The sequence below is a fragment of the Rhinatrema bivittatum genome, chromosome 1 (genome assembly GCF_901001135.1).
Source record: "Rhinatrema bivittatum chromosome 1, aRhiBiv1.1, whole genome shotgun sequence".
Taxonomy (NCBI): Eukaryota; Metazoa; Chordata; class Amphibia; order Gymnophiona; family Rhinatrematidae; genus Rhinatrema; species Rhinatrema bivittatum.
Window position 1 is genome coordinate 153,517,538 of NC_042615.1, and position 19,685 is coordinate 153,537,222.

Consider the following 19,685-nt stretch of genomic DNA (forward strand, 5'->3'; position numbering starts at 1 on the left):
CTTCTTCTACCACCGCTGCCGTTCCCACTGGGCTTGAACGTACTGATAGCCCGGTGGCAATGGCAGCAGGGAAGGAAGAGCAGCGGGAGAGACTGGGAGCATGCGACACACTGCCGGTGCTTGGCGACGCACTGGTGTGTCGCGACCCACCAGTTGAGAAGTGCTGCACTAGCAGAATCTCTCATCATGGTCACATGCAGAGAGCCGAGACAGACCCTCACCAAATACAGAAAAAAGGATCACAAATTCAATAAAAACTGAAATGGAAACCCCAAGCCAGATTCTGTGTGTAACAATGGAAGAACAGAACCACCATTCCTCATAAAACAAATAAAATCAAGAAACATAAAGCATCAATTATAATAGTAAAACCATACTAATAAAAGAATATTTTAAAATTATTGAGAAATAATTTCTATTAATTTAAATCATATACATTTTTAAAAAATTTCTCAAGCACCAATAAAATATTTCAAAACAGCACATATATCAAATAATACCCAATAATTAAAACTAAAAAGGATTTTTAAAAAAGCCCTTGCTGCCCATACCTGGAACTCTTGATTTTCAGTCACCCTGAGATTGTCGAGGATTAGGAGGTTAGGGGAGCGCATAAACTTTGTCCTCTCTCTCTCACATATACTCTTATGTCCATTCTCTCTCACACATACACTGTCACATACACACACATACATGTTGTTATACCTACCATAACCTCTCTCTCTGACAGACACAGACAGAGTCTGTAAGACACCCCCCCCCCCCCCAGCTCTTACTCCCTTGGATTCTCTCATACACACACAAGATCTCACTCTCACTGGCTCTCTCACATACACACAAACACACATCCCATTCATTCTCACACTGCTCCTTCCCCACCCCCACCCCACCCCCCAGGCAGGCACCAATTCATTCTCACACACACACACACACACACAGGCAGATCCCTATTCTCACAGAGAGACCCCAGGAAGACACCCATTCATTCTCATACACAGACACACCCTCAGGCAGGCACCCATGCATTCACACACATACACCCCAAGGCAGACTCCCATTCATACACATGCACACTTTCTTTCTTTTGCCAGCAACCTTGAAGCTTCTCTCTTTCCTCTGGTACCACTGTCACTGCTGCCATGTAGCTATTGGGGAGGTGCTGATTGCTGCTACTGGCACTGAAGCCCATTCTGCTGACTCCTCTGTGCAGGCCTCGCGATATTAAACACTTGCAGGCTTCCAGTTCCTCCATGCTAATCTTGTACATTGCGAGATCGGCATAGTAAAAGAGCTACTTTTGCACATTCCCAAAGATAACATGCTAATCACTAAAATTAAATTTCTTTTTTTACCTTTGCTGTCTGATCTTAGTTTTCTAATCGGTTGGTCACAGGCTTTTATTTCCATCTTCCCTTTCTTGCATTTTTGCCAATTCCTTTTACAGCGTTATTTTTTTTCTATTTCTTTTCTTTCCATCTGTCTTCTTCCCTCAACATACAGTCAGGTTCTCATTCTCACATGCTTTCTCTCTCACTCACACAAACTCAGGCTCTCATTCTCACACGCTGTCTTTCTCATACTCACATGCTGTCTCACGCATACACAGTGTTATAACTTGTAAGAGTGTGAACCCTGGGCCGAGGTGTCTCCGCCCACAGGGAGGAACCTTGTGAGCCTCACCGTCGCTAGGTGCGGTTTCAATGGTGTCAAAGACTCTATTCCACAGCTGTATCTATTAAGAGAGGAGAAAGGCACAGCCTGTGGAGCGGAAGGTGCAGTATAAGTAAAGTTCTGAGCAGAGGGATATACCCAAGGGTGATACCTCCGATGTGAAGATCCAATAGTGGCCCGCAGAGCGGGGTATGCCTAGAAGTCTCTCAGTAGTGTAGAAATACCTCAGATGTGTAGATCCGGTAGTGGCCCACGGAACGTGGTACGCCGGAGAGGTATCTAAGTAGTGGTAATGAGATGGTAGTCCAAGGTGCAGGAACCCCGATGAGGATCCTGTAGCAGTGGAGAGGTAATGACCTTCAGCGCAGGGTCTACCAGACTGGTTCCTACTGGGATGATGTGGTAGGGGCCGAGGCATGTACACTGAAGAGGATCCCACAATGAGGCTTGGTATAGTTGCATAGAAGTAAGGTACTCCACCATTGAAAAAGCACATTGTTTCTTGTTTTCGCATGTCTAATCCTTTAAGTGAGCGGCGCCTTCATTTTGTAAAGGGAACGAGGTTGGTTGTTGATTAGTTGTATTTTTTCCAGCAATTGCCACTTTGGATTCTATATTTGTAATCTTGGTTTCTTGAGCTGATAGTGTAAGAGAGTTCTGCTTAAGGGTGTTATTTGTTTCTAACACCACAGAAGTAAGAGAGGATATAGAAGTCTACAAATTAACCAAAGCGTGCCATAGTGCATAGTGATCACCGCTGGCCTAGACAATTTGAATATGCCAACCTGTGCAATTATGGCCTCACCATCGGTCCAAGAAGGGAGCCTGTCGAGCTCAGCAGCCGGCATCTGCTCCATATCAGCAGGCACGGAGATGATTGCACCATGGCGCACAAAACCAGACGCCTTCTCCATGTCCTGCACCAAAGCTACCGTCTCAGACACACACGTAGCCTCTGTTCTCCCCACAGTTTCCCGTCACTCACATAAGGCCATCGGGCTCCCAATGAAATTGGAGACATTACCAAGTGTGTGCTGAATTCTGGTTTTTTGACTAAAAAGGAATATGTTTTTTTGAATCTGAAACATCCACGTCTTCCAACGATGTACACTCTTCCTAAAGTACACAAAGATCCCATAAATCATCCTGTCAGGCCAATTATTTGTGCCAATGATTCCGTACTAGAGAAGCTATCTATATATGTTACATTTTTTAAGAGTTTTGTAAGTGACACTAATTCATATTTATGTGATAAACTCATTTTTGAATATTTTGGTGACAATGGATGTAAAATCATAATATACACCAATGCCTAAGTCTCCTTTGTTAGATCATGTCAGAAGCATTTTACAAAATAGACTATGGCCACATCAGATTCCTACCAGTTTCATTATGAATTTGGCAAGATTGGCATTGACAAAAATCTTTTTCTTTTTTGAAGGAAAAATATACCAGCAAGTCGCCGTTTAGTCTTCTTCTGCCGTCATTTCTATGTTTCTCTAAGTCTCCGGAACAGCAATGGGTGCAACTATGGCACCATCTCTTGCCAATCTTTATATGGATAGATTTGAAAAAAAAATGGATTGAGCATTCTCGTTTTGAAAATCATACAGTATTATGGAAATGTTTTATTGACAATGTATTCATATTATGATCTGGTTCTCTCAATGAGCTTCAACAATTTCTTGTGTGGGTCAATAGTTGTGAATCAGAAATACAATTTTCCATGCAATATGATTTTTATAGTATGCCTTTTCTTTTTTTTCTTTTTTTCTTTTAGTCTTTACAAATAATAACAAAGATAAACTTTGCAATAGAAATTAAGAGACAATATTAAAGAAATTTATAATAGGATTAACAACTAAGAAAACGAAAACAAATCAATCTCTTATTTTTTTTTTTTACCATAGAAATGGGGGGGGGGGAGGAAAAAGATTAAAACAATAATAGTTTATTAATGTGGAAATGCTGCTTGAACTACCCCATACTCCCTTAATATGACTCACACTTGATTTACAAATTAATTACAGTACCTAGCATTCAAGAACTCCTGCAACTGTTCTGGCTAAAGGAAATATAAGTATTGTCAGATAACTTGATTATGCATTTACAAGGATATCGTAACAGGAAACTTGCACCTAAAGCATTAAATTCAGGACGCATTAACAGGAAAGCTTTGCAACATAATTGAGTAGCTCTGGCTAGGTCTGGATAAATTTGGACCAAGCTCCCAATACAATATAAGGCCCTCACCATCATACACAAATCCCTACATAATCAAAATATACAATGGTTTAACGATTCTTTTATATTTCGCACCTTTACAAGACCTACCAGAACACAATACCTAGCAACACTATGCATGCTATCTCCTAAAACTGCACACCTCAATACCACAAAACAACGTGCCCTTTCAAGGGATGTGAATCGGGCTTCGGACGATTGAAAATATCGTCGATATTTTCAAAATCGTCAGAAATCGAGGGCTCCCCAAAACGATAGGAAAGCCCCATGATATTGATCGTGGGGGTTCCCTTATCATTTTGGGGGAGGGTGGGAAAAACGGCACACAAAAATAACCCCTAAACCCACCCAGACCCTTTAAAAGTAACCCCTTAGCTTCCCCCACCCTCTCGACCCCCCCAAAAAACTTTTTACAGGTACCTGGTGGTCCAGTGGGGGTCCCGGGAGTGATCTCCCGCGATCTCTCGCTCCGGGCCGTCCTCCCACTCCCGGGCCGTCAGCTGCCACTAATCAAAATGGCGCCGATGGCCCTTTGCCCTTACCATGTGACAGGGTATCCGTGCCATTGGCCGGATCCTGTCACATGGTAGGAGCACTGGATGTCCGGCGGCATCTTGTGCTCTACCATGTGACAGGGGCTGACCAATGGTACTGGTAGCCCCTGTGACATAGTAAGGGCAAAGGCTATCGGTGCCATTTTGATTACTGGCAGCCGATGGCCCGAGTACAGGAGATCGCTCCCGGACCCCCGCTGGACCACCAGGGCTTTTGGCAAGTCTTGGGGGACCCTCCTGACCCCCACAAGACTTGCCAAAAGTCCAGCGGGGGTCCGGGAGCGACCTCCTGCACTCGGACCGTCGGCTGCCAGTATTCAAAATGGCGCCGATAGCCTTTGCCCTTACTATGTCACAGGGGCTATCGGTGCCATTGGTCAGCCCCTGTCATATGGTAGGAGCACAAGATGGCGCCGGCCATCCAGTGCTCCTATCATGTGACAGGATCCGGCCAATGGCACGGATACCCTGTCACATGGTAAGGGTAAAGGGCCATTGGCGCCATTTTGATTAGTGGCAGCCGACGGTCCGAGTGCAGGAGGTCGCTCCCGGACCCCCGCTGGACTTTTGGCAAGTCTTGTGGGGGTCAGGAGGGTCCCCCAAGACTTGCCAAAAGCCCTGGTGGTCCAGCGGGGGTCCAGCGGGGGTTTTCTTGATGTACTCATACAGAAAACAGAAGAAAATTTGGAAAGTACTTTATTTCATAACAAAACTGATCACAATACATTTTTTAAATACGATAGTTATCATCCGAGACATCTTAAAGACAGTCTTCCTTTTTCCCAATTTCTTAGAATACAAAGAAACTGTACAAGATTAACTGAATTTAAAAATCATGCAAAACGTTTATGGCTATCCCCATGGACAGATTAAGAAAGCTTATAAAAGAGCCCAGTTTTTTAATTGAGAGCTTTTGCTGCAAGGAGCATCACATAATGATTTGAATGATGGGACCATCAGTTTTGTTACCAGATATCATCATTTAATGCCCAGATTGTTGAAAATTATGAAGAAGCATTCCTTTGCATTGGAATTGCATTCTTGTTTCAAAGAATTGAAAATACGTACATTGTACACAAGATCTAAAAATATTAAGGAACATGTTAGTCTGGCTCCTCTACCCCATTCTGTTGGTTTACAAGCTTCTACATTTTTAGGGTCTTCCCCATTTGGGCATTTTCGCTGTGGGAAATGCATTTTTTGTGCAAACATGCTGCAAGCTAATCATTTCATAAATCCATATAATAAGCATAGGTATGAATTAAACCATTTCACCAATTGTAATACATCTTTTGTAATTTATATCATTTTTTGCTTTTGTCCTAAAATTTATGAGGGTAGGACCAGGAGATCTTTCAGAATCAGAACACAAAAGTTGTATTAAGTGTTGCGATCCTGCCCGCGAGGAGCGCGGGCAGGCTCTTACCGCGTGCGGCCAGTCGGGCTGCTGACGCTGTTGCCGCCGCGCCTGTCTCTCCGCGGCCTCCGGGTCCCCCTCCATCCGCCTTCTGTTCCCTGCAGCGGGGCCGACCCGCCGCAAGCTCTCCCTCGCGGTCGGGACCCCCGCTGCTGCTTCTGGCTCTCCCCGGCGTGCTCTGCCGCTCCCGGGGTCCTCGGCCGGCAGGGAAGGCGTCCCTGCTGGTGCCCGTGCTGCAGTCTGGAAGGGATCTGATGAGTACAATATAAAATCCTAACCGATGTAACTAAAAGATTCATTTTCTAGAAAGGCCGTACAGTGTACCAATTGTTTGTAAAGAGGTGCCACCTGCTCCACTCATCCTATGTTCCAGGTTTTCTAATATCCTCTTTCTGATACTTATGTATTGTTTCATTTACATTGTAATGTAATTATGGTTACATGGTTAATAAATATATTTCCACAAAAAAAAAAAAGAATAATGAGCATAATGGATTTCAATGGGGACATTGCGGAGAAAAAAATGTTTAAGGCAATTTTGCAGAAACCATTATTTCTGGCTATATATAATAATGTGTGCATGCGCCAGCATTTTTAAGAAAGTCAGATGGAGCAGGTTTGCCATGACTGTGAAACTTGAATTCTAAAAAAAATTTATGTGAGTACATAAGATAAAAGAGATGGAATAATTTGTATTTTTGGCAATGCAATGTTAATGTAACTTTTATATTTTATAGAAACAGCCCCAAATAGAAGCGGGATTGCCGCGATATAAAGATTGGGAAGTTGCACTGTATATTTTGCTCTGAAGCAGCCATCAGGCGAAACGCTGGATAGCGTCGGCTATTTGGTTCTTCAATCTGATATTGAAAGGGCAGAAAATTTGAGATAAGTTTCTCATTTTGAACTATGCATGTGGGTTCTGAGGTCTTTTTCTCCTCATTTCAAGGAAGTATTACTCACATCATGTTGAAATGATTATTTAGGCAATTTTTTGTGGCTAATTCTATGAGTTTTTATTGCATTTTTTGCCTTTGTGGTTGGAATATTTTAAATTAAGCCAGTTAAGTAGCAAATTATCCAAATGCACACCTCTGGATAACTTTCAAATCTAACCAGTTACATTGAAACTTAACTGATTAAGTTTAAAGTTATCCGGCTATAGGTAACTGGATAACTTTAGGATACTATATCATGGGGGATGTTTATCCCGCTGAATATCCAGGACAAGTTATCAAGCTAACTTTAGCTGGAAAACTTGTTTGCTCACTGGCTTACTGAATATGGCTGTCACTGTGTCCAGCACCAAAGTTGTGGTGGTGTTTTGCCAGCATTTAAAGAGACTATTACTAATTATACTGCCTAGACACAGTAAACAGGTATCCTGTATTCCAGCTCATCTTTCATGATCATAAACAGCAATCTTTAGAGAAGGAGAAGAAAAGTTAATGGCAACAGTTATTCTTCAGCTTTCAAATATGTTCATTTGTGTGCACTTGTCATGGTTACTTCTAAGGGTACTGACATGCATCCATGGTCAGAGAAGTTACAACATTATGCAGGACATCAGATCTTAGAGGACACTATTCCAATATGTATGATTGATGTGGTTTAGATGGTGGCAGGGATCTGGTAGAAGTTGGATGTACAAAAGCTGAATTTCCTGTAATTTGGCTTGACTGTTGAGGATGCAGGGTATTAATGTGCTGATGGGGGACTCTTGTATATGACAATGCCCAGTGCCCCTAAGCCTTCCTGTCTTGTGTGGATATGTGGAATTGGGGTAAGCCGTCATGACAGCAATATAGGAATTGAAGAATGCATGGTGTGTACCGGAAACGTGTACTTAGCCAGAGACCTAATACAATTAGAGGGCAATTTGCAAAATCCCCATGAGCCTGCATGCTTGTTTTCAAATGAAATTCACAGCTATTTTTGTACCCTTGGACTTTTCTCCTCCGTCGCATGTGGGAAGCCAGATAACATCAAGGGGCACCCTGCAGCGCTTCTCACCCCACAGTCATGGGAGGGGAAGTGAAGGAAACAGCTTGATCTTCACCTGGAACTGGAAAGAAGCAGCGATGTAAGTGCTGCGATCATTAGACCCGCCCCCCCCCCCATGACATCACTAACATCAGACAGTTAAGACAACCTCAACACCAGGCGTCGCGTGTGGGAAGCCAGATAACATCAAGGAGCACCCTGCAGCGCTTCTCACCCCACAGTCATGGGAGGGGAAGTGAAGGAAACAGCTTGATCTTCACCTGGAACTGGAAAGAAGCAGCGATGTAAGTGCTGTGATCATTAGACCCGCCCCCTATGACGTCACTAACATCGGACAGTTAAGACAGCCTCAACACCAGGCGTCGTGCGCCGGGCATCACGCGCCGAAGGGGCGCGACAAAGGGGCTCTCCCCTTTGTGCACCCCTTCGTGCAAACCTTTGTGTATATGTAAAAATTTATTTTTTTGTATGTTTCCTTTGTTAACTAAGCTGTTTCATTGTATTCGACTAAGGAATTTTTTCCTGCTTTTTCTGTTTGACTGTAAACCGGCATGATTTGCATTTAATGCAAGAATGTCGGTATATAAAAGTTAAAAATAAATAAATAAATAAATATATGTGGGTTGGTCCAGAGGCAAAATATGCACAGAGATTTGAAAATAAAACCTATGGGATGAATGTTTAAAAAGTTGTTCTCATTAAAAATAGAAATACCTACAGTATCTGAATGTAAACCGATGTGATATCTCAGATCAAATGTCGGTATATTAAAATAAATAAATAAATAAATAAAAAGCTCATATACGGAAGTAACTAGGCCAAGAAGAGCAACTCATATTTTAAAATGTCCCAATTTATGTGCATATATACACATATGTGAGCAACCAAATGCATGCAAAAAAGGAGCAGAGTTAGGGCATGTCAGGGTATCTTGCACCGGGCCAACATTTACATGTGTAAATCACAATTTTAATTCCAGCAATCGTGGTGCACGTCGGGCCGTTACCTACACATATTTGCTTTTGCTCTAGATCTGGTGTAAGTCTAAAAAAAACCCGTGTTTTAGGCCAAAAATGACTGGGGGAGGCATCTGGGTAAACCGGGGGGAGGGCAGGCTGAAGAACCAGAGAGATCTGGATGACGTGGCGATAAGCTGGGTGAACTAGTAGACTAATGGGTAAAACTGGAAATGCAATTCACTTGCGAATGTTTTAAAATCCGTTTACCTGAGCACATTAAAGATGTGTAACCACTTAAAATTAAGAGCACATACACGCGTTTGGCATCTTTTAAATAATGAGCATGCATGGGTATGGACTATTTTAAATTCCAGCGTATGTGTGCTCATGCTCATATATGTGCATATATGGGCACCCACGGCCTGTTTTAAAGTTACTGTCCCTGTGCAAACATGAACTCCCTGAACCTCCTTCCGTTCCTCCCCAAGAATTGCCTCTTTGGCAGGTAAAAGTCAGTGCTTGGGCTTTCAACAGCAGTAAGGCTGAGCCATTTTCAAAAGCCCATTTTAGACAGGTAAAACCAAGTAAATCCTCTTAACAATTGACCTCTCTGATTTCAAGGCAAGCATTTGATTAATTAGGGACAGAAGCTTCCATATGTGGATCAGACAGGCCAGGCAGAAAACCTTACACCAGCCTGTTCTCTGACGATCCAAAACAATACACTACAGACTGCTCAAATCATTTATTACTGCATGACTTTTCTAAATCAAGATGTCTTTTAGGTGGTGATGAATTCTACAGGCACCTGAGAAATCACAGATACTACAGTAACAAAGCTAGATATTGTATATGGAACAAATGAAGATAATACCCACTAGAGATGTGCATCAGGTGCCCGATCATTTCCACTTTTGGGTTCGTGTGGCTATGGGAAAATCTTGTATTCCCGCGGATCAGCATTTTTTTCATGAAAAATCGTTTTTCGGCTTAGTACGTGCTAACGGAGTTATCGGGAAACCGATAAAACAATTGCATTTCCCCGAGGTTAGCACGCACTAACAAAAATAGCAAAAAGTAACAAAAAGAAACAAAAACGAACAGTTTTTTGTTAGTTCGCGCTAACAGGAGTTAGTGCTCGCTAATATGTCACTATATCCAAGTTAAATAGTTAAATTATACAGATTATATTACATAATTTTATTAATTACAATGTTAAACTATACCATATTATTTATTATCATTATGTTAAATTGTCATCCAGTTATATTGTTCCATATGTGCCACTGTTCTATGTAAAGCCCCTTATCTCTGTTGGGCAGTTTATCGTTATATGTAAACCGGAGTGATTTGTAGTCTCTATAAGAACCTCGGTATATAAAAATTAAAAATAAAATAAATAAACAAATAACCCCGTTAGCACGCACTAAGCCGAAAAATGCACTCATCCAAAGATGAGATTTGTGCAATGTTCTCTCAATCTAGCTTGATGGACTCTCTACCTGGGTAACATCAAGCTAGGTTGAGAGAACAATGCATAAATTTCATCTTTGGCTGAGTTTCCTCACTCTGAAGGTCCTCAAATCTTCACAAGAGAGCACTGTACTGTTTGTACGTCTCACTTTGAATGTCAAAGTGGCCCCTAACCCCTACACTAATACCTAAACCTCACCTCGAGTTACTAGGTGGGCTTCCCATAGAGATATAAGTAATATCTAGTGTGAGGGCATTACGGCTAGGTTCTCTCTCTCTCTCTCTCTCTTTCTCTCTCTCTCTCTCTCTCATGAAAAAGGTGTAGTTAAGGCTTTGCAAAACTATGAGTCCTGCCCCTAATTCCTCCTCTTTTTCAGATTTGCAGCGCACCGTGCGTTATGGTGCTATTGCAGGCGTTAAAGGCATTTTCGCATGTGTTAAAAGCACTTAACACATGCAAAAACGCCTAAAAGCGATTTGATAAATGACCCCCTATAGTTGGCAAACATTTGGACAGTTCTTTGGCCCGTCCAGACTTAGCCAGTAAGTCATCTGGCTAACTCTGAATATCGGAGTTAGCTGATTAACTAAGCCGGCTAACACAACTCCTCCCAGTTACGCCCCTAACATATCTGTCTAAATTTTAACTTCCTAACTTATTAGCCAATTAGAATGTAGCCATCTATGTGCCCTAATATTCATTTAGCCAGCTAAAGTCTGGTAGCTGGTTAAATGCTTTTGAATATGGACCTTATAGATGTTGAAATATTAGAAGTCAAATGCCCTGGAAGTAGACTGGATATCAACAGAGCTGTCTGAATATTCCTTTCTCTCTGTATTATGTATTTCAGTTACCTTGACTGACTATAACAGCACAAAGCAATGAGCAGCTGAATTGGTACCTTTTTTTGGTTTTTTTGCACATTATCATCACTGTCAGTGTCATCTATGTTCCCATTTAATTGTACTGCAATTTGCACAGAAGGTGCGTCATAAAAATCATTGTATTATTATTACTACTTCCTAGACAGAAGGCTATGACCTAATACATTTCTTCTATGAAAGGTCAATAGCTCACTTTCCAACTAAAGGTCTGTTTACTACAACAACACACCTTTAAAGCACTTTTAAATAAGTAATCTTAAAGACTCAATCCAAAATTCTGTCTCATCAGTTACTAGGCGTAAATGAATCTGCAGCCACTGTAGTGAGACAAAAATAGTTGAATATTTTTGCAGCTTTCTCATTCCACTGTACTGTTGTCAGCAGAGTGATGAAACCAGAGGTGCTGGTTTTTGTAAGGCAAACTTGTTTTTCTCAGTCTGAGCGGAGAGTAAAGACAAGATTAGCAGGCATTTCACTTACTTCCAAAGTGAAAAATTCCAATTAGTTTTGTCACTTTGCCTTCACACTTATGAAGGTATGTGACTGTTAGTGGGAGACACCCAATTAGCTTTACTACTTTAGACTTAACTTCTATCTTCGCTATAGATTTCATATTGCAGAATTCCTTAACCACATAGATGGATAAATGTCAGGAGGTTTTTGGCCCAGGGTATGTATTTCATGCAGCAAAAAATGCTTGGGATGCCTCAGGAGATGTTTAGGTCTGTCCTGTCAAGGTTTACTACTATTATCAGATAGTGGGGAGAGGCTACTGAAGACATTTTAAATGCTCCCACTATAGGAAGAAAGGATATTCTGTAGCCTGTAGGTCCCAGCCTATACTACTAAAGATTACCTCTTATTTACCTTCTATGCCAGTAGTTCTCAACCTTTTTTCTATTGGGACATACCTGGCAACAAATTCCAGAGCTTAATTGTGTGTTGAGTGAAAAATAATTTTCTCCAATTAGTCTTAAATATGTTACTTGCTAACTTCATGGCGTGCTCCCTAGTCCTTCTATTATCCGAAAGTGTAAATAACCAATTCACATCTGCTCGTTAAAGACTTTTCATGATTTTAAAGACCTCTATCATATCCCCCCTCAGCCGTCTCTTCTCCAAGCTGAAAAGTCCTAACTTCTTCAGCCTTTCCTCATAGGGGAGCAATTCCATCCCCTTTATCATTTTGGTTGCACTTCTCTGTACCCTTCTATTCCTTCCTCCTTCATTCCTTTTCTTTTCCCTACTTAATTAGAACCTCTTTCCCCTCTCCTCTCCTCTTCCCTTCCCCATCCTTTCTTCCCTTATTCTTTCTCCCTACTTCATTCTACTCTTTCCTCCCCTCTTTTCTTACTTCTCTTTTCTGCCACTTTCATTTAGAAAATCCTCACCCAGATTGGCCATCCACCCATGATGCTGTCTCCTCTATTTACTCCATTGTTTTCCCTTTGCCTCTACCTTTTTTCCCTATCTCTCTTTATTTTAGTGTTTCCCCTTTCTTTTTGTTAATACTTCCCCCACACACATTCTTCTCACATCATCTCCCACACTTTCTCCCTTGTTCTTTGTGTCTTCTCTTACCTTGTACTATATCAAGAGTAGGCAACTCTGGTCCTGGAGTGCCACAAACAGATCTGGTTTTCCAGAACATCCACAATGAATATGCATGAGGTATATTTACATATGGTGGAGACAGTGAATGCAAATATACCTCATACATATTCATTGTGGATATCCTGAAGATCAGACCTGTTTGTGGCTCTCCAGGACCAGAATTACCTACCCCTATACTATATACTTTCTTTTCTCAAAAGTGCTCCACCCCTCCACACCAGCTTCACCACCATTTTCAGGACACCTACTCATCGTACCTTTCATTTTGCTGTGTTCGCCCATATTTTCTTCATTCCTACATTCTCCTCAATGGTCCCATCATTACCACAAATGTTTCCATAAAGACAAAACATAAAAACATAGAAATGATGGCAGAAACTTACCAAATGATCCATCCAGTCTGCCCAACAAGCTTCTTAAGGTAGTAATTGCCAGACTGTGCAGGTTATACCCATGTTTCTCTTAACGGTAGTAACTGCCGCTCATCTGTGCCTTATGATACCCATAAAACTTGCAGCTAGCAACATTTTTTTTTATCAGCTGATGAGCTTTCTTGAAAATTCAGACAGTGTTGCTTGATGTGCTTTGCTTATGGACTTGGCCGTAGAAGCAGTCCTGTGCTTTTTCCCTTATGTCTGCATATCAGTACCCAGATAGTAGAAGTCGGGCCCTCTTGGTTTTGGTGTATATCCTATTCCCCTTTTCCCCTGCCATTGAAGTTGTGAGCAGTTGTACTAGAATCATCAAGGCATATTTGTTAAGGGTAGTAACTGCCACACCAACAAGTTACCCCCTGCATGCTTTTCTCATTTCCGTCCTCTAGCCTTTAGACATCCATAGTATTTATCCCATGACTCTTCGAATTCTTGGACTGTTTTCATCTTTACCACCTCCTCCAGGCATCTACCACCCTCTCCATGAAGAAATATTTCCTGACATTGGTTGTGAGTCGTCCTGGAGTCGCCCTGGAGTTTCATTTCGTGACCCCTAGTTCTATTATTTTCTTTCCAATGGAAAGGTTTAAAGTCTGTGTATCATTAAAACCTTTCAGGTATCTGAAAGATTGCATCATATCACCCCTGCATCTCCTCTCCTCCAGGGTAAACATATTTAGATCCTTCATTGTCTCCTCATAGGTCTTCCATTACAGACCCCACAGCATTTTGGTTGCCCTTTTCTGGACTGCCTCCATTTGGTCTCTATCCCTTTTGAGATACAGACTCCAGAACTGAACTCAGTATTCCAAGTAAGGCCTCTCTAAGGTCCTGTACAAGGGTATTAACACCTCCTTTTTCTTACTGGTTATTCCTCTTTCTATGCAGCCCAGAATTCTTCTGGCTTTAGTTATCGCCTTGTCATATTGCTTCGCTATCTTCAGATCTCCAGACACTATTACCCCAAGATCCCTCTCTTGACCCGTGCAAATCTCTTTTCATTTTCTCTACTCCTTCAGGTATGACCATTCTATTGCAGATCTTAGTATCAACTGCAAATAGACAAACTTTACCTTCTATCCCTTCTGCGATGTCGATCACGAAGATATTGAACAGTACAGGAGCCAACACTGATCCCTGTGGCACTCCACTTAACGTGGTTCTCGCTTCAGAGTAGATTCCATTTACCGTTACATGCTTTCTCCTATTAGTCAACCAGTTTGTAATCCATGCTCACTCCCAAGCTTCTCATTTTATTCACAAGCCTCTTATGCTGAAATCCAAGTAGATCACCTCAAACGCTCTTCCTTGATCCATTTCTCCTAGTCACCCAGTCAAAAAAATTAATCAGATTTGTCTGACAGGACCTTCCCCTGTAGAATCCATGCTGCCTCAGGTCCAGCAACCCATCAGATTGTAGGTAGATCCTTTCCTTCAGCAGAGTCTCCATTAATTTTCCCACCACCGAGGTGAGGCTAACCGGCCTGTAGTTTCCAGCCTCCCCTCTGCTACCACTCTTGGGAAGAGGGACCACCACTACTCTTCTCCAATCCTGCAGCACCACTCCCCTTTCCAGGGATCTATTGAAAGTTCCTTCAATGGACCTACCAGCACATCTCTGAGCTCTCTCAGTATCATCAGATGGTATGGTGTTCACAATATTCTGGGATACATCTCATCTGGCCCCATGGCCTTTTCCACTTTCAGTTTGCCTAGCTCCTGCCATATATTCTCGTCTGTAAACTGAATTTTGTCTACTTCATCACCATCTATGGTCTTGTTAACGAGCAACAGTCCTTCTCCAGAGTCGACTTTAGTGAACACCGAACTGAAGTATTTGTTTAATATTTCTACCATTTCTTTGTTACTCTCCACACATTGCTCCTTATCACCTTTCAGTTTCATTATATCACTTCTGACCTCCCTTCTTTCTCCGATATATCTGAAAAATGTTTTGTCTCCTCATTTTACCTCTTTGGCCCTCCTGCTTGATGTTTTGCTTTCCCTATTTTTTTCTTTGTCTCCCTCAATTTTAACATATATTCTTCCCTTTGTTCCTTTTTTTGGGATCTTTTGTACTTGAGTGCTTTTCTTTTTGCCTTCATTTTTTCAGCCACCTCCTTAGAGAATCAGATCGGTTTCTTTTTCCTCTTATTCTTGTTTACTTTGCTAACACATAGATTTGTTGCCTTTGTAATAGCTCCTTTTAACTTGGCCCACTGTTGTTCTGCCTCATCCATTTTCTCCCAGTCTTCCAAGTCTTCCTCCAGGTAATCCCCATTTTCACAAAGCCTGTATTTTTGAAATTCAAAAACTCGGGTCTTTGTGTGACTTCTCTGTATCCTATTTGCATAATTGAACCACACCGTCTGATGATCATTAGTGCACAGGTGAGGCCCTACCTGAACATTAGACACATTATCACCATTATTGAGCACTACATCAAGTATCACACCTTCTCTCGTGGGTTCCATTACCATTTGTTTGAGCAGAACCCCTTGAAGGGCATCTACTATCTCTCTACTTCTCATAGATTCCGCAGAAGGGATACTCCAATCCACATCTCGCAGACTAAAATCTCCAACGAGCAGCATTTCAGCCTTCTTTCCCACCTTTTAAATGTCTTCAGTGAGTTCTCTGTCCAGTTATCTGCTTGAGTCGGTAGCCTGCAGATCACACCAGTAACAATGGAAGCACCATCTTTTTATAGGATGGTCCATAATGTTTCTTCTCTGCCCCGGCCCCTTGCAATTCAGTTGCTTGGATATTGTTTTTGACATAAAGAGCTACTCCTCCCCCTTTTTTGTCCTCTCTGTCCTTTCTTAGCAAGTAATAGCCCAGGAATGCCATATCCCAATCATGAGAATCAGTGAACCATGGCTCCATAACAGCTATAATGTCCAAGTCCGCCTGCAGGTCTGGGGTTTTGTTACCCAGACTACGAGCATTTGTAGTCATAGCTTTCCAGCTGCTCTTTGTAGTCACCTTTTCTGCTTTTTTAAACTGGCTGATTTTATTTATTTTCTTTCCTCTTTCCTCTTCCCTCTTCCTGTTTTGCTTAGGGGTGACTCGCCAAATTCACTGGCCACCTCCTGCCACCCCTGCTCCCTAGTTTAAATGCCTAATAATGTAATCTGAATTTTTCACTTAGCTTTCTCTTTCCTGCCATTGACAAATGTAGGCGTAAATCGAGGGACAAAGATAAGGGGGGGGTTTAGATAGGGCCGGGGGGGGTGGGTTAGGTAGGGGAAGGGAACGGAGGCAGGCTGCGCGGCTCGGCGCGCGCAGGCTGCCCAAAATCGGCAGCCTTGCACGCGCCGATCCAGGATTTTATAAGATACGCGCGGCTATGCGCGTATCTTATAAAATCCAGCGTACTTTTGTTTGCGCCTGCTGCGCGAACAAAAGTATGTGATCGCGCTCTTTTTTAAAATCTACCCCGTGCGTGCTGAAAATGGGGGATAAGCACTTGGCCAGGCCGAGCACATTTTCAAAATGGCCCGGTCACGCGTGTATCTCCTGATACGCGTGGAAGTGCCGGGTTTTGAAAACGGGCGGTACGGGAGCAGAGTGGGAGCCGGCCGGGATAGCGGCCATTAGGCCCTGTTCCGGGGAAGCGCGCGCCAGCCTCCTGCAGGTGGCCAGCACATGGAACTTACTCCTGCTTTGAGGACGGGTAAATTCATGAACAAGAAAAATGAGGGTAGCTAGGGTTGGTTTAGGGGTCGGAGAGGAGAGGGGAAAAGGGAGGCAGGGTAGGTAGGGATATAGGAAAGTTCCCTCCCAGTCCGCTCCTTAATTGGAGCGGACTGGGAGGGAACTGGACAAAGGCCCGATCACGTCACCATGTGTACTTTAAAAAATTCCCCCCCCCTACCCTGCACGCGCGAGTCGTGACCCACCCACACATGCGCACCGATATTAAGAATTATCGAAAAATAGATGAACTTTCAAAACCTCGTGGGTCCCAACTTCAGATTTACTTTTTTCTTTCCTGATTAAGCTGCCAAGTCATGTTGCAAATGTTGGCATTTAACATTTTATTGAGCAAAGTGTAAGAATTCATATTAATCCAAGAGAAAATATATGATTTTTGAGAGTACATAGGAATATATTTACTGAAATTTACACATATAGGAATATACTGAATATAATAATCATCCAAACATCCAAACCTGTCTTTCTATGTCTCCTGTCACTTCTTGTTTCAGGTTTCTCTTCCTACCGAATGTGTTAATGTTTATGCTGAATTAAAGCCAAACACGGAAAAATGTTTATAGGTGCAAAATGTTTGAGAGAGCAAACATATTAAACTCAGCAAGAACTCACATAACTAACTAATCCAAAAAATTCAAAAACAAACGAAAGGGAAAAACTTCAGGCCACCCACACAAAAGTTCAGTAATCTTCTGATGTTGAAATAGCATGGCATCATATAAACTTAATATGTCATCAAAGATTAAAAAAAAAAAAAAAAAGACTCTTTCCAAATTTCAAAGCCAATCAGCTAACATGGTAAGTTCAAAAGCATGAAAAAGAATCACACACAAATCCACTATAAGCACTTAAGGGAAATTTTTCAAAAGTATGCACGGGCGTCTATATGCCGCAGTTCCCGGCATGCATACATGGATGAGCCAATTTTATAACATGCGCTTTGTTGCTCACATATTATAAAATCTGGCACCCACGAGCATATGCGAGCCCAATTTTATATCGGCGCATGCGGGAGCCCACTCACGCGCGCAAGGAGGGGATTTTCTTTAAAAGGGTGCAGCGATGCAATCGGGCCTTCCCTAGTTCCCTAACCCCCTAGCTACCCTTCCTCCCTTTACCTCTCTCTGCCTCAACCCGTAATCCCCACCTAACTAATCTAATTTTTTTTGTTTTTAAACTTACTTGCTCTCAGGAGAAAAAGTAAGTTCCGCATGCCCGCTGGTGCGCGCTTCATCAGGATAGCCCCTGCCATGCCCTGACCCTGCCCCGGCCCACCCCTTTTCAAAAACCCAGTACTTCCCTGTATACCAGGAGATATGCGCATGACCAGGCTGCTCTGAAAATGTGCATGTATCTCCCGGCATTTGCCCCGTTATTTGGGGATCAGCTGACGTGATCCACATTTCCTCACATTTCAGGGTGAACTGTCAAGCAAACAGTACAAAGATGACCCGGATTTGTCAAAACTTGAAGAAACATTTCTCCCACTCTCAAACATGATTTCAATAGCAAATACTTGCAGCTTTCAGCCAATCAGCAAGTCCATTTGACTAACCTTGCCATATTGGTCCAGTAACTGCCAATCAGACAGCAAATCCATTCAACTATTGATAATCATCAACTCATCCATTGAGCCATAATCTTCCCATCAGAAGATGAGTCTGTTTACTTGCATTCAGCAAGATTAACCAAGTACTCTCAATCAAGCATCAGACTTAGCCACTACTTCTATGGTCCAATAGTGAAGTTCACTCAATCAAAAATAAGCTGCAATCAAACTGTCGCCCAATCCTCTTTCACCATGAAAAGATTAAATTCTATTCTATGTTGCGGTCTGCACTGCTTCCCCTCTCTTCCCCGTGACCAGCGCCTACCTCCGCGTCTAGGGACGCCGCACTCCGCGGTCTCCAGGACCCAAGGACGCACTCAGTTCCATGTGGCATCCGCCATTTGCCTGTCTCTCTCACCGCGGCCTCGCGCGCGAGTATGGCCACTTTGAGCACCCAGAACCCGGAAGTCAAGCCCCGCCTGTGCTGATGACGTCACGCTCTGAGACAGATATAACCGGCGTCCGGACGTTCCATCATCGCCTTGCAACGAGGTTCACTACAGTCTTGTAGTTCTGAGTTGCGCTTCATCTTGCTGAGTTCCTGCCGCTGACCTTGGAGTTCCTGACTATGCTCTGCCTGCTGCCTGCCTCGACCCCGGTTCGTTCCTGACTACGCTCTGCCTGCTGCCTGCCTTGATCCGGTTTGTCCCTGACTACGCTCTGCCTGCTGCCTGCCTTGATCCGGTTCGTCCCTAACTACGCTCTGCCTGCTGCCTGCCTCGACCCCGGTTCGTCCCTGACCCCGCTCTGTTGCCGCCTGCCTTGATCCCGGCTCGTCTCTGTTCCTGCTTCAGCCTTCAGCCTTGCCTTCACCTGCTGGCTGCGGACCCCGCTCCAGGTTTCTACTTGCTCCTTCTCACGTCTGCTCACTTAGAGACTCTATTATCTTTGGACTTCCTGGTTCTCTATTGCTGGACTCTCTCTCTAGTACCCAAGTCCCAAGGTACCAGAACCCTACGGGCCCCTCCTGGGGGGTTCTGGGTACCCGGGTGAAGATCTTGTGCTAGACTCAATTACCATTGGACTTCCTGGTTTTCTGTTACTGGACTCTCTCTCTGGCACCTAAGTCCCAAGGAGCCAGGACCCTACGGGCTCCTCCTGGGG